A 15905-nucleotide genomic window follows, 5' to 3' on the forward strand; every position below is an offset into this window, starting at 1 on the left:
TACCAGCCTCCCGAACGCCAAAGCCCTTCCATGGGGAGCCCTACGAAGACGTTGAAGACTGGCTGGACCAATACGATCAAGTCGCCGTCGCCAACGAGTGGGACGAGCACCGGAAACTGCGGTATGTCTATTTCTACCTGGAGGATTCGGCGCGTATTTGGTTCGAGAATCACGAGGCCGCCCTGACAACCTGGCCGGTGTTTTGCACTCAGCTGCGGAACACGTATGGTAGCGCTGACCTGAAAGAACAAGCCGAACGTCTCCTCAATTCTCGCAATCAACGACCCAATGAAAGCGTGGCCATGTTTGTTGAGGAGATGTCTCGTCTGTTCCGTCGAGCGGATTCTGCAATGACGGAAGACAAAAAGGTGCGCATTCTGATGCGGGGTGTCAAGGAGCAGCTGTTTGCAGGACTTGTACGAAACCCACCAGCTACCGTGGCAGAATTCCTCCGTGAAGCGACGACAATGGAGCGAATGCTGAGACAGCGATCTTCGCAGTATGAGCGGTCCGATGACCTTGCATGTCTGTCAGCAGCCTTGGTAACACCCGATGTCACGAGCGTGAGAGACCTTGCTGAGCTAGTCCGTAGCATTGTACGCGACGAGCTGCAAAAGCTTCACGCAGTGCCTTCACAGCCTCAAGTGGCTGCTCTGACAGACGTCGTCCGTGAAGAGGTGCGGCAGCTGGTACGACCATTAGCGCCACCTCCAACCGAAGCTCCTCTGCTAACGTATGCGGAAGCTGTACGTACTCCTGCACCGGCAGCCAGCTATTTCCCCCGACCGACTAGCCTGCAGACGCCACAGCACTTCTCGGGCGGGCCACGCTATGAAAACCAACGACTGACTTGCCTGCAGATGCCGCAGTACTTCTCGGGCCCACCACACTATGAGAATCCGCGACCCAGTTTGCGTAAATCTAGCGTGTGGCGCGCTTCCGACAATCGGCCACTATGCTACCACTGTGGTGAGCCAGGTCACCTGTACCGGGAGTGCTCGTACAGACAGATGGGCCTACCTGGATTTCGGCCAGACGCTCGTCGGCCCAGGGACGGCGAACGACCCCGCGCCATCGCAGAATACTTGGCAAGTGTACCGTCTCCGAATCTTCAGCGACGCCAATCACGCTCTCCGTCTCCTCGACGCTCTACGTCCGCGAATCAATACTCCACTTTCGCCGATGTTGTTGTGGGACGATCCGCTAGGTCCCCAAGTCCACGCCGGGGAAACTAGAATCAGCGGCCTCCGGGGGTGGGACCGCTGTTAAGCTATCGTCAAAACAGCCTCCTCCGACCCTTCCACCGACCTTCGACGATTCCTTTCAGCCGACACCTCACATCGCTGACGAACCCGTTTCTGCTGACATTGCCGTTCGTGTCGACAACCATCCAGTGACTGCTCTAGTCGACACCGGCGCCGACTACTCAGTTATCAGCGCTGAACTTGTGGCTGAACTCAGGAAAGTCACGACTCCTTGGGGGCATGGACCAAACCTTCGGACAGCCGGTGGTCATCTCTTGACACCAATCGGGAGATGCACCGCAAGGCTGCAAATCTGTGAGTCGACGTTCGTTGCTTCTTTCGTTGTGCTTCCCGAATGCTCCCGGAAAGTAATCCTTGGCATGGATTTCCTTCGTGAGCACGGCGCTGTTATAAATCTTCGAGACTGCCTCGTAACGTTTGCTGACGACTATGGCCCGAAGCCTAGAGATACCAATCCGCAGAAGACTGCGCTTCGCATTGTCGACGACACCGTCACACTTCCGCCACGCACCAGTATGTTCGTTACAGTACAGGGCGACATAGACCATGACAGTAGTGGTATCGCTGAAGCCAACCTTTCGGTGCTCTTGTCTTAGCAAATCTGTGTTGCCCGCGGCACAATTCAATTTACACGTGGGATGACTGAGTTGTTGGTCACCAATTTTAGTGGATCATACCAACATTTGGCCAAGCGAACAACTGTCGCTCATTTCGAATCCATTGACGATGAAGCGTGTACGACGATAGCCCCAATTTCTGCAGCCGTTGAAAGTGACACCGCGGTAACCGATGCAGTCGATGTCAATCCGAAGCTGTCATGTGCACAGAAAGAGCAAATCCGCTGTATCCTCCGCATGTTTAGCGACTGTTTCGCGTCTACATCCAAGATAAAACAAACGCCAACCGTAAAGCACAGCATTGTCACTGACCATTCTGAGCGACCCATACGTCAACACGCCTACCGAGTATCACAAAAGGAACAAGAGGCTATACGTTCTCAAGTGAAGCAGATGCTCGAAGATGGCGCAATCCAACCCTCGAACAGTCCATGGTCGTCCCCCGTCGTACTGGTAAAAAAGAAGGACGGCGCTCTCCGATTTTGCGTCGATTACCGCAAACTCAACAAAGTCACAAAGAAAGACGTTTATCCGCTTCCGCGCATGGACGACTCACTAGACCGCCTCCGACACGCCCGATACTTCTCCTCTATGGATTTACGCAGTGGCTACTGCCAGATCGAAGTTGATGAACGCGACCGAGAGAAAACAGCATTCATAACGCCTGATGGTCTGTACGAATTCAAGGTGCTGCCCTTCGGTCTGTGTTCTGCCCCTGCGACATTCCAGAGGATGATGGATACAGTGCTCTCCGGTCTCAAGTGGGAAGCATGCCTTGTTTACTTAGACGACGTCGTTGTCTTCTCCCAAACGTTTGAGCAGCATTTGCAGCGACTTAGATCTGTGTTTGCTGCAATTCGCACGGCAGGCCTATCACTGAAACCCGAAAAATGTCGCTTTGGTTACAACGAATTAAAGTTCCTCGGTCACCTTGTTAGCCCTGATGGTATTCGGCCGGACCCAGACAAAACATTGGCTGTCACAGATTTTCCACCACCTACCAACAAACGTGATGTGCGTCGATTTTTAGGCCTCTGCGCATACTACAGACGCTTTGTGCAAAATTTCGCAAACATTGCCGAACCCCTCACTTGTCTGACAAAAGACGACGTTCCCTTCGTGTGGGGCCTTGAGCAAACACGCGCTTTCTCCGAGCTCCAGCAGCGTCTCCAATCTGAGCCCTTACTCGGACACTACTACGAATATGCCGACACTGAACTACACACAGACGCCAGTAACATCGGCCTTGGTGCAGTCCTTGTCCAGTGGCAAGGCGGTGTCGAACGCCCTATTGCTTATGCGAGTCGGATTTTGTCATCTGCGGAGGCAAATTACACAACAACTGAAAAGGAGTGCCTAGCTGTTGTCTGGGCAATAGCTAAATTCAGACCGTACCTGTATGGTCGCCCGTTCAGAGTTGTTACCGATCATCATGCGCTCTGCTGGTTGGCGAACCTTAAAGACCCTTCCGGACGTCTGGCCAGGTGGAGCTTACGCCTTCAGGAGTTCGATTTGACAGTCGTGTACAAGTCTGGCCGGAAGCATACTGACGCGGACTGCCTTTCCCGAGCTCCTCTTAAGACAGTGTCAGGTGATCACGATCTCGACGGCCGTTTTCTCTGCGCCGTTAGTGTATCCGACTTGGCCGAACAGCAGAAGAACGATTCCGAGCTTCGACAATTCATCGAATATCTCGAAGGCCGTACGCCGCATCCACCACCAGCATTCGCCCGCTCGTCATCATCGTTCTGCGTCCGCAGAAATATCCTCTATAAAAGAAACTTCGACCCTTACGCGACTGAGTACCTGCTCGTTGTCCCGCCAGCGTTACGAGCCGATGTCTTGTCCGCCTGTCACGATGAGCCTTCCTCAGGCCACTTGGGATACACACGTACCTTGGCCCGGATTCGCCAACACTACTACTGGCCTAAGCTCAGTCGAGACGTGAAGCATTACGTGAAGACGTGTCACGAGTGCCAGCGCCGTAAAGCACCACATCAGCGCCCAGCCGGCTTTTTGAAACCCATCGCTCCTCCGACACAACCGTTCCAACAAATAGGCATGGATCTACTCGGACCTTTTCCCAAGTCTCGTGATGGCAACCGCTGGATTGTAGTCGCTACTGATTACATGACGCGCTACTGCGAAACGAAGGCATTACAACGTGGCACCGCCATTGAGACTGCCCACTTTTTTATGAAAAACATCGTCCTCCGACATGGAGCACCAGCAGTTGTCATAACTGATCGTGGCACAGCTTTCACCGCCCGGATGATACAAGACGTCATGCAGCTTAGCGGCACAGTACATCGAAAAACTACTGCATACCACCCACAAAGCAACGGCCTTACAGAGCGACTAAACAAGACGAACGCCGACATGCTATCCATGTACGTTGACCAAGACCACAAAAACTGGGATGACATCCTCCCTTATGTCACGTTCGCTTACAACACCGCTGTGCAAGAAACAACTGGATTCACACCATTCCGATTGCTTCATGGCAGGGAGGTCACTACAATGTTGGATGCCATGTTTCTACCAGACAGACACCATATTAGTGTCAAGATGAACGAACTTATCAGACTGGCAGACGCGGCTCGTAAGCTTGCAGTCGAACGAATCCATAAGCAACAATGCACCGACTCGCTGCGGTACAACGCTCGTCGTCGCGATGTCTCTTACCAACCCGGAGAACGAGTATGGCTGTGGACTCCCAATCGACAACGGGGCCGGTCGGAAAAGTTGTTACGCCGCTATTTTGGTCCCTATAGAGTTCTCCGTCGTCTCAGCGAAGTGAACTACGAGGTTCTTGACGAGGACATGGCTCGTCAATGCCGCCGTTTACAACAGCCACACGTCGTCCATGTTTCGAGGATGAAACCATTTTACCAACGCTGACTATTCGTCACACTCCCTTGAGTAGACTTACAGTGATTGCGAACACCCCCTTGTGTACTGCTTATCGTGTGTGTTTTCATCTGGGAATAATGTTATGACATCGGGACGATGTCCTTTGGGAAGGGGGGTAATGCCACTAGTACAAGTTCTGAAACTATTATTTCCACAGATGCTAGCATGCTTGTATGTGCCGCTGTTCAGAAGAGGACAAAGATGCGCGTGCAGAGAAAAACAATAGTCGTACTGCCGTTGTTCGAAGAATCAGTTTGACGTCCTTGTGTGCCCTTATCAGCAGGTTACAGTTACGTTGTAACGTGACAATATATACATATATATATATATATATATATATATATATATATATATCTACAGAAGAACAACTTCAGTTGCCGCAAGGATATAAGTATGGAGTAGATGTGCTTTCACATAACAGCTGTTTATTCTGCCGACGTTTCGATAGGAACCCCGTCTTTTTCAAGACATAATGCCTTGAAAAAGACGGGGTTACCGTCGAAACGTTGGCAGAATAAACAGTTGTTATGTGAAAGCGCATCTACTTTCACACACACACACACACACACACATATATATATATATATATATATACATATACATATATATATATATATATATATATATATATATATATATATATATATATATATCAATATATAGTCTAGTAGATCCTCCGTGAGCGGTCACAACGTGGTTTATTTCGACGTTTCGGCCTAGAGTCTGGCCTTCATCAGGAATAAAGATACAGTTTGTCGGTGCTCAGCTTTATACAATCTCAAATCAGAGGGCAAGGTAAGAGGGAAAAAAAAGAAAAGAAAAAAAAGAAAAGAAAAGAAAAGAAAAGAAAAGAAGAAAAAGAAAAAAGATAAAAATAATATACGGTGAACGCCCCTCGGGTGCCCCCCTTCCACTTTTCCCTCCACTCCCCCCCATCTCTCTCCCCCCTCTCCCCTTCACCTTTCTGATGTCAGCGGTCTGTGTATGTTTCCGTTCACTAGCGCATTCCTCCCGATCAGACGGTCCCTCCTGGCACCGGCGGTTCGGTGTGGGGCAAAAAAGAGCTTTTCAGGAAGTCCTAAGCCTTTAACTGCTCGGGGTCCCGTAAACAATTCGTCGTAGAAGGACGGGGGCCGCGTATTGTGGCAGAGGCTGGTCAGCGGGCATTTTAGGAAGTTCTAAGCCTCTAACTACTCCGCGCCCTGTCAACATTTCGTCGTAAAAATAGGGGTGCCCCGTATTGCGGTAGGCTGTGCAAGCGCGTGCAATGCGAATTCCTGGCCCGCTTCTAAATTACGCGTGTCGTGGGGGCCTCCCGGCTGTGCACATGGTTGCTGTTGGGCATGTCGTGCATGGCACAATTGATTGGGTAGTAAAATAAAACAGAAAACAGACGACAGCTGCACTTAGGAAGAGTAGTTACACTTGGAATTGTTTTAGGTTGTCCAGTGCCCTTCGCAGCTGCAGTGCCGTGAACTCAGTTACTATTTCCATCGTTGCCGTTATTGTTTTCTAATGCTTTAATTGCTGCAAGTGTACCAGGATTCTCATTTATTCCTCTATCGAGGGTGTTAAATCGGTGGATAAGGTATGACTCTCGTTGTTCACGTTCTCGATTTGATTTAAATCCCGTCTCTAAGAGCGTTACTGATAGTTTGTCGAATGCATGGTCGGGAAGATTGAGATGTTTTGATAGAGGTAGACTTGGGGCTGATTTCGCATGGGCTCTGTGATTATTGAAGCGAATCCTAAATGGTGTTTCTGTTTGTCCGATGTACTGCATACCACACACGTTGCATTCGAGTAGGTACACCACATTAGAAGAATCGCATGTTAGGTTTCCTCGTATGTTAATCGAAAACTTGGATTGCGTGCTGGTTGCTTTGTCTGTTTCTCGCATCGCCTTACATACAAGACATCGTGGCTTTAAGCAAGGGCAGCATGAATTATTGGGGGGTGATGTGTTAATTTGGGAGTGGACAAGGGTGTCTTTGAGGTTACGTGGTCGTCGGTAAACGACGCCTGGAGCGGATGGGAATGCGCGTTTCAGACGTTCACTTTGTTCTAGAATGTTGTAATGTCGTTTAAGGATTTTGTTTACATTGGGGAAGTTTGTGCTGTAAGTCAAGCAGAGGTTTGTTCGTTGTGGGTCTTCTCGTGGTGGTCGCTTCATAAGTAAGTCTTCACGCTTTAGTTTTCTCGCTTTTTGAACAGCGTCATTATTTACATGTGGGGGGTATTTTTGTTGCTCGAGCATAAGTTTTAGCCTCTGTGAGCTCGTGTCAAAGTCAGCGTCTCTAGAGCAGATTCGCTTAAACCGGTGAGCCTGGCTGTATGGAATACTGTTTTTACAGTGGCGTGGGTGATCGCTTTGGTAATGAAGGTATTGTTGTCGATCTGTTGGTTTGCGATATAGGGTTGTAGAGAGCTTCTCTTCTTCTATCATTATGGTAACATCAAGAAAATTTACGGTAACTTGCGAGTATGTGTGTGTGAAGTGTATGTTAGGGTGTACAGCATTGTAAGTGTCTATAAAGCTTAGAAGTTCGTCCTCGCTGTGGGTCCAAATAAGAAAGATGTCGTCTATGTATCTTCTGTATAACATTGGTTTCAAGGAACTTTGTGCAAGAAATTCAGATTCTAGCTTTCCCATAAATATGTTGGCATAATTAGGTGCCATTTTGGTGCCCATAGCGGTCCCGCTGATTTGTCGAAAATACTCTTGGTTAAACTCGAATGAGTTTAATTCGAGGACCATCCACGTCAATGTTGCAATGGCAGAGAAATCTGGGGTGTTAGATTGTCTATGGTTTGTGTACATGTTTCTTAGTGCAGCTATGCCGTCATCGTGAGGAATATTTGTATATAATGAAGAGACATCAAGGGTAACCAAGTACGAGTTTTTCGGCACACAGATACCCGCAATGTCTCGAAGAAAATGTGTGGTGTCTTTTATGTACGACGCGAGGGTGCATGGAATGTGGCTTATTAGTTTGTCCACGTACCCTGATATGGGTTCAGTTATTGTACCGATGCCTGATATGATTGGTCGACCTGGGTTACCGGGTTTATGAATTTTTGGGAGGATGTAGAAGCGACCTGGACGAGGGTATGCTGCTTGCATCAGTTTGTGGTCAGTGTTGGTTATCTTTTCTGCGTCCAACAGTTTCTTTAGTTCTGTTGATACGATACGTTTGTATTCGTCTGTCGGATCACCTGGGAGGCGTTCGTAAAATCTTGAGTCGTCTAGTTGGCGGTATGCTTCTTGTAGGTAGTTGGTTGTATTAAGGACTACAATTCCTCCTCCTTTGTCAGCGGGTTTTATTGTTATGTCTGTCCTAGATGCCAAATTTTTCATGCTTATTTTTTCAGATTTGGTCAAGTTTTCTCGGTTTCCTTTCTGTCTGTGGTATTCGTGTACTATATCTTTCTGTACTGCGGTGATATAAAGGTCCAAGCACTTGTCTCGATTACTGTTCGGTGTCCAATCATTTGATTTACGACGGTGAATTGTTTTGTGGTTAGAAGGCCTATCTAAGAAATATTCGCGCAACCTTAAGCTGCGAGCGAAGTTGTCGAGGTCTCGGAGTAAGTGGAATTCATCGAAAAATTTTGTGGTCGGGCAGAAGCTTAGTCCCTTAGATAGCAGTTTTACTTCGTCAGGTGACAAGCTCGTGTCCGATAAGTTTACAACCACAGTGTCACACGGTGTGTTCCTAGATGGGTGCTCGTTTGTACCATTAGTGTTTTCCTGGGTGGTGGTGTTGTAATGATAAGGCACTGTATCAGGGAACGCGGGTTTGGGCACATGGTCTCTTTCGAGTTTATGAAGTTTTGTGGCCCTGATGGCTTGGTATTTATTCTGCTCAAATTCTGTTAATCGCGTGATTTCTTCGTTCGATAAAGTGTTGTGGCGGAGAATGGTGTTGGTCATAGCGACCAGTTTCTTTACCTGTTTGTCACTATGATTAAGAGCAATTTCTGTTAATTTAAGGGATGCCTCAAGGAGGACGTTTTTCCATGTTATTTGGTCGTGTTTATCTAGATTAGTAGCGGCTGGTGTGAGGGAGAGTGTCATACCCTTGGGGGCTATTCTAGCACGAAGGTACACTTGCAATGTTGATTTATGCATTTCATGTCTAATTCGTTTGTCAGCAAGTTTTCGTACTTTAAGGAAAGTGGCACTGCAACTGGGAAGTGATGAGCTGGACTTACATTTCAGAAGTCAATCTTCTTTTGGGTGCGGGGATGGCACTGATGAGGTGCGCAGGTTGTAGTTATGTCCGGCAGGCCTTCGTCGTTGTGGGGAGAATTTCGGCGTTGGGCTCCCGGCGAACGTGTTCGTTGGCAGTTCCGGGGTCCGTAATAGGGGGACGCGGTTCCGTAGTTCGGCAGGCTTCCCTTTGAGGAGTGGTGTAGTGGTGCTGTCGTGTAGTGCTTCTGGTCTCGACATGCGCAATGGAGGGACGCGTGTTGGCTGTTCTGCAGACTTCCCCTCTAGTAGTGGTGCGCTGTTGATGATGGTGAGGGGGTGCTTGAGGCTCGCGGGAGTCACAGTTTCGTTGATCGTCGGGAACTCATCTGTGGTGTTGGGTGGGTGTGGGGCTCCTGGTGTATGTTGATATGCAGAAGTCTTCTCGTGGGTGTCTTGTTGTGTTGGCACCAAAATGGCACCTAATTATGCCAACATATTTATGGGAAAGCTAGAATCTGAATTTCTTGCACAAAGTTCCTTGAAACCAATGTTATACAGAAGATACATAGACGACATCTTTCTTATTTGGACCCACAGCGAGGACGAACTTCTCAGCTTTATAGACACTTACAATGCTGTACACCCTAACATACACTTCACACACACAGACTCGCAAGTTACCGTAAATTTTCTTGATGTTACCATAACGATAGAAGAAGAGAAGCTCTCTACAACCCTATATCGCAAACCAACAGATCGACAACAATACCTTCATTACCAAAGCGATCACCCACGCCACTGTAAAAACAGTATTCCATACAGCCAGGCTCACCGGTTTAAGCGAATCTGCTCTAGAGACGCTGACTTTGACACGAGCTCACAGAGGCTAAAACTTATGCTCGAGCAACAAAAATACCCCTCACATGTAATTAATGACGCTGTTCAAAAAGCGAGAAAACTAAAGCGTGAAGACTTACTTATGAAGCGACCACCACGAGAAGACCCACAACGAACAAACCTCTGCTTGACTTACAGCACAAACTTCCCCAATGTAAACAAAATCCTTAAACGACATTACAACATTCTAGAACAAAGTGAACGTCTGAAACGCGCATTCCCATCCGCTCCAGGCGTCGTTTACCGACGACCACGTAACCTCAAAGACACCCTTGTCCACTCCCAAATTAACACATCACCCCCCAATAATTCATGCCGCCCTTGCTTAAAGCCACGATGTCTTGTATGTAAGGCGATGCGAGAAACAGACAAAGCAACCAGCACGCAATCCAAGTTTTCGATTAACATACGAGGAAACCTAACATGCGATTCTTCTAATGTGGTGTACCTACTCGAATGCAACGTGTGTGGTATGCAGTACATCGGACAAACAGAAACACCATTTAGGATTCGCTTCAATAATCACAGAGCCCATGCGAAATCAGCCCCAAGTCTACCTCTATCAAAACATCTCAATCTTCCCGACCATGCATTCGACAAACTATCAGTAACGCTCTTAGAGACGGGATTTAAATCAAATCGAGAACGTGAACAACGAGAGTCATACCTTATCCACCGATTTAACACCCTCGATAGAGGAATAAATGAGAATCCTGGTACACTTGCAGCAATTAAAGCATTAGAAAACAATAACGGCAACGATGGAAATAGTAACTGAGTTCACGGCACTGCAGCTGCGAAGGGCACTGGACAACCTAAAACAATTCCAAGTGATTGATTGATTTGTGGGGTTTAACGTCCCAAAACAATTCCAAGTGTAACTACTCTTCCTAAGTGCAGCTGTCGTCTGTTTTCTGTTTTATTTTACTACCCAATCAACTGTGCCATGCACGACATGCCCAACAGCAACCATGTGCACAGCCGGGAGGCCCCCACGACACGAGTAATTTAGAAGCGGGCCAGGAATTCGCATTGCACGCGCTTGCACAGCCTACCGCAATACGGGGCACCCCTATTTTTACGACGAAATGTTGACAGGGCGCGGAGTAGTTAGAGGCTTAGAACTTCCTAAAATGCCCGCTGACCAGCCTCTGCCACAATACGCGGCCCCCGTCCTTCTACGACGAATTGTTTACGGGACCCCGAGCAGTTAAAGGCTTAGGACTTCCTGAAAAGCTCTTTTTTGCCCCACACCGAACCGCCGGTGCCAGGAGGGACCGTCTGATCGGGAGGAATGCGCTAGTGAACGGAAACATACACAGACCGCCGACATCGGAAAGATGAAGGGGAGAGGGGGGAGAGAGATGGGGGGGAGTGGAGGGAAAAGTGGAAGGGGGGCACCCGAGGGGCGTTCACCGTATATTATTTTTATCTTTTTTCTTTTTTTTTCTTTCCTTTTCTTTTCTTTTCTTTTTTTTCTTTTCTTTTTTTTACCTCTTACCTTGCCCTCTGATTTCAGATTGTATAAAGCTGAGCACCGACTAACTGTATCTTTATTCCTGATGAAGGCCAGACTCTAGGCCGAAACGTCGAAATAAACCACGTTGTGACCGCTCACGGGGGATCTACTAGACTATATGCAACGCTACGGCCACTCAACCACCATGCCTGCCTACACAAGACCGGCCACAGGCGCACCTCCAGTCGAGCAGGTCTCATGGAATTTCCCTAAACATGCACCAACTACAGCCATCATCGGAAACTCGCAAACAAGGTATTTACATCGGCATTTCAACCCACATGAGAAGACGACACCTGCAATCATTTCCATCCGCGGAGCCTCTACATTCGACATCGAGAAAGAGCTTGCTGGCATACCACGATCTGTGACCACGCTCGTTTTTCACGTCGGTACGAGTGAGCTGGCGTCGTACGGACTAGACGAATCGCTACGCCGCCTTCGCCGCCTAGTGAACAACACGCTTCGGACACGCCAGGAACTCGAAAGGCTCGTTGTTTCATGCGTGTTGCCGCGGTACCTCAACCTACACCTGCAACGATCGAACGAACAATTCGTGCACCGCTTCAACCGGGACGCTCGTCAATTCAACGAGACAGTCAAGGCCTACTGCCGGAGACCCAGCAAGGTGTCATACATCGACTACCAATTCGAGCAGTTGCCACCAAGACGCTTTCTTGCTGCGGATGGGCTTCATCCGAGTTTTATGGGTGTCGCTTTGATTGCCGAAACCCTCAAGAAAGCACTCGGTCGTGGAGATCTTGAATCTACAACGGGGTGGTCGACTCAACCAGCAGCTCCCGTGAATATACGTTCAACACAACAAGACACCCACGAGAAGACTTCTGCATATCAACATACACCAGGAGCCCCACACCCACCCAACACCACAGATGAGTTCCCGACGATCAACGAAACTGTGACTCCCGCGAGCCTCAAGCACCCCCTCACCATCATCAACAGCGCACCACTACTAGGGGGGAAGTCTGCAGAACAGCCAACACGCGTCCCTCCATTGCGGATGTCGAGACCAGAAGCACTACACGACAGCACCACTACACCACTCCTCAAAGGGAAGCCTGCCGAACTACGGAACCGCGTCCCCCTATTACGGACCCCGGAACTGCCAACGAACACGTTCTCCGGGAGCCCAACGCCGAAATTCTCCCCACAACGACGAAGGCCTGCCGGACATAACTACAACCTGCGCACCTCATCAGTGCCATCCCCGCACCCAAAAGAAGATTGACTTCTGAAATGTAAGTCCAGCTCATCACTTCCCAGTTGCAGTGCCACTTTCCTTAAAGTACGAAAACTTCCTGACAAACGAATTAGACATGAAATGCATAAATCAACATTGCAAGTGTACCTTCGTGCTAGAATAGCCCCTAAGGGTATGACACTCTCCCTCACACCAGCCGCTACTAATCTAGATAAACACGACCAAATAACATGGAAAAACGTCCTCCTTGAGGCATCCCTTAAATTAACAGAAATTGCTCTTAATCATAGTGACAAACAGGTAAAGAAACTGGTCGCTATGACCAACACCATTCTCCGCCACAACACTTTATCGAACGAAGAAATCACGCGATTAACAGAATTTGAGCAGAATAAATACCAAGCCATCAGGGCCACAAAACTTCATAAACTCAAAAGAGACCATGTGCCCAAACCCGCGTTCCCTGATACAGTGCCTTATCATTACAACACCACCACCCAGGAAAACACTAATGGTACAAACGAGCACCCATCTAGTAACACACCGTGTGACACTGTGGTTGTAAACTTATCGGACACGAGCTTGTCACCTGACGAAGTAAAACTGCTATCTAAGGGACTAAGCTTCTGCCCGACCACAAAATTTTTCGATGAATTCCACTTACTCCAAGACCTCGACAACTTCGCTCGAAGCTTAAGGTTGCGCGAATATTTCTTAGATAGGCCTTCTAACCACAAAACAATTCACCGCCGTAAATCAAATGATTGGACACCGAACAGTAATCGAGACAAGTGCTTGGACCTTTATATCACCGCAGTACAGAAAGATATAGTACACGAATACCACAGACAGAAAGGAAACCGAGAAAACTTGACCAAATCTGAAAAAATAAGCATGAAAAATTTGGCATCTAGGACAGACATAACAATAAAACCCGCTGACAAAGGAGGAGCAATTGTAGTCCTTAATACAACCAACTACCGACAAGAAGCATACCGCCAACTAGACGACTCAAGATTTTACGAACGCCTCCCAGGTGATCCGACAGACGAATACAAACGTATCGTATCAACAGAACTAAAGAAACTGTTGGACGCAGAAAAGATAACCAACACTGACCACAAACTGATGCAAGCAGCATACCCTCGTCCAGGTCGCTTCTACATCCTCCAAAAAATTCATAAACCCGGTAACCCAGGTCGACCAATCATATCAGGCATCGGTACAATAACTGAACCCATATCAGGGTACGTGGACAAACTAATAAGCCACATTCCATGCACCCTCGCGTCGTACATAAAAGACACCACACATTTTCTTCGAGACATTGCGGGTATCTGGGTGCCGAAAAACTCGTACTTGGTTACCCTTGATGTCTCTTCATTATATACAAATATTCCTCACGATGACGGCATAGCTGCACTAAGAAACATGTACACAAACCATAGACAATCTAACACCCCAGATTTCTCTGCCATTGCAACATTGACGAGGATGGTCCTCGAATTAAACTCATTCGAGTTTAACCAAGAGTATTTTCGACAAATCAGCGGGACCGCTATGGGCACCAAAATGGCACCTAATTATGCCAACATATTTATGGGAAAGCTAGAATCTGAATTTCTTGCACAAAGTTCCTTGAAACCAATGTTATACAGAAGATACATAGACGACATCTTTCTTATTTGGACCCACAGCGAGGACGAACTTCTAAGCTTTATAGACACTTACAATGCTGTACACCCTAACATACACTTCACACACACATACTCGCAAGTTACCGTAAATTTTCTTGATGTTACCATAACGATAGAAGAAGAGAAGCTCTCTACAACCCTATATCGCAAACCAACAGATCGACAACAATACCTTCATTACCAAAGCGATCACCCACGCCACTGTAAAAACAGTATTCCATACAGCCAGGCTCACCGGTTTAAGCGAATCTGCTCTAGAGACGCTGACTTTGACACGAGCTCACAGAGGCTAAAACTTATGCTCGAGCAACCAAAATACCCCCCACATGTAATTAATGACGCTGTTCAAAAAGCGAGAAAACTAAAGCGTGAAGACTTACTTATGAAGCGACCACCACGAGAAGACCCACAACGAACAAACCTCTGCTTGACTTACAGCACAAACTTCCCCAATGTAAACAAAATCCTTAACGACATTACAACATTCTAGAACAAAGTGAACGTCTGAAACGCGCATTCCCATCCGCTCCAGGCGTCATTTACCGACGACCACGTAACCTCAAAGACACCCTTGTCCACTCCCAAATTAACACATCACCCCCCAATAATTCATGCCGCCCTTGCTTAAAGCCACGATGTCTTGTATGTAAGGCGATGCGAGAAACAGACAAAGCAACCAGCACGCAATCCAAGTTTTCGATTAACATACGAGGAAACCTAACATGCGATTCTTCTAATGTGGTGTACCTACTCGAATGCAACGTGTGTGGTATGCAGTACATCGGACAAACAGAAACACCATTTAGGATTCGCTTCAATAATCACAGAGCCCATGCGAAATCAGCCCCAAGTCTACCTCTATCAAAACATCTCAATCTTCCCGACCATGCATTCGACAAACTATCAGTAACGCTCTTAGAGACGGGATTTAAACCAAATCGAGAACGTGAACAACGAGAGTCATACCTTATCCACCGATTTAACACCCTCGATAGAGGAATAAATGAGAATCCTGGTACACTTGCAGCAATTAAAGCATTAGAAAACAATAACGGCAACGATGGAAATAGTAACTGAGTTCACGGCACTGCAGCTGCGAAGGGCTCTGGACAACCTAAAACAATTCCAAGTGTAACTACTCTTCCTAAGTGCAGCTGTCGTCTGTTTTCTGTTTTATTTTACTACCCAATCAATTGTGCCATGCACGACATGCCCAACAGCAACCATGTGCACAGCCGGGAGGCCCCCACGACACGCGTAATTTAGAAGCGGGCCAGGAATTCGCATTGCACGCGCTTGCACAGCCTACCGCAATACGGGGCACCCCTATTTTTACGACGAAATGTTGACAGGGCGCGGAGTAGTTAGAGGCTTAGAACTTCCTAAAATGCCCGCTGACCAGCCTCTGCCACAATACGCGGCCCCCGTCCTTCTACGACGAATTGTTTACGGGACCCCGAGCAGTTAAAGGCTTAGGACTTCCTGAAAAGCTATTTTTTGCCCCACACCGAACCGCCGGTGCCAGGAGGGACCGTCTGATCGGGAGGAATGCGCTAGTGAACGGAAACATACACAGACCG

The sequence above is a fragment of the Rhipicephalus microplus genome, unplaced genomic scaffold, assembly GCF_043290135.1.
Source record: "Rhipicephalus microplus isolate Deutch F79 unplaced genomic scaffold, USDA_Rmic scaffold_14, whole genome shotgun sequence".
Taxonomy (NCBI): Eukaryota; Metazoa; Arthropoda; class Arachnida; order Ixodida; family Ixodidae; genus Rhipicephalus; species Rhipicephalus microplus.